Raw genomic sequence first — 979 nt, forward strand, 5'->3', positions numbered from 1 at the left:
ACTCAGCAACACTCCTATCTTCCTAGCAAGCTGGGCACTGGAATTGAGGGCAGCTATCCCACACCCAGGGACATACTGTGTGCCCTTGATGGTTCCCCGAGGGTGGGGTGTGGTTTACCCAGGAAGGATGGGGACTATGCACCAACACTCAGGCAGTATGCTCCTTTTGGGATCTGACCTTGTACCTCCCGCTCCCCGCCAGCACAACACCTGGGACAGTGGAGGTAAGGCAGAGATCTTGCCTGCCTGTGTCCCAGCGTGTAAAAGGGGAATATGTACTCTTTCCAAGGTAGTTCTGAGCGACAGCACCTGCGGGTGCTTGGTTCCCAGAGCAAAAGGAAACCGAGCTCCGCTTGGGGGCAACGGGTGTGATCCCCGTAGGGGTCCTGCAGAGGCCTTGGGTGGAGGGCTGGTCCAGGGAGGTAAAATATGAGCTGCGGGCCTTGAAGGGTTAGAGAAGTGTGCAGAGGCAGGACTGCTGCCTCCTTCAGGATGCCCCCAGAGTTAAAACTATTTCTCTCCATCTCTGCTACTCTCCTCCACCCTCCAGATCCCTGCCTTCTCTCTGCTCCTCCTGTCCATGTCTCTCCCTCCACTTTTCCCCTTCTCACCTCCTCCTCCCATCTTCTCCGTCCCTCGCTTCCCCACCTTCTCTCGCAGAACCCAGAGAGGATCGCTGGCCCTCCTGCGCATGCGCAGTCGGTGCCAGCTGGAATGAGTGTTGGAAGCTCCAGCTCCGAGCCGGGGTTCGGCCCCAAAGGCTTCTCAGCTCTTTCGCCCGGTAGGACTTTGGCTCCTGCCCCGGCGCCCCAGCCACAGCTGTCCAGGGCCAGGTGTGCACCTGCCGCCTCTCGCCCCAGCCGGGCTCCCCTCAGTCCGCGGCTGGCGTCCCCTTCCCCTCTCCCGCCCGTGAGTCCTCTCCTCCCGGGCTGCCTCTCCTCGGCCGCCGGCCCGTCCCCGCCCCTAGGCGGGCTGTGTC

The sequence above is a fragment of the Camelus dromedarius genome, chromosome 16 (genome assembly GCF_036321535.1).
Source record: "Camelus dromedarius isolate mCamDro1 chromosome 16, mCamDro1.pat, whole genome shotgun sequence".
Classification (NCBI taxonomy): Eukaryota; Metazoa; Chordata; class Mammalia; order Artiodactyla; family Camelidae; genus Camelus; species Camelus dromedarius.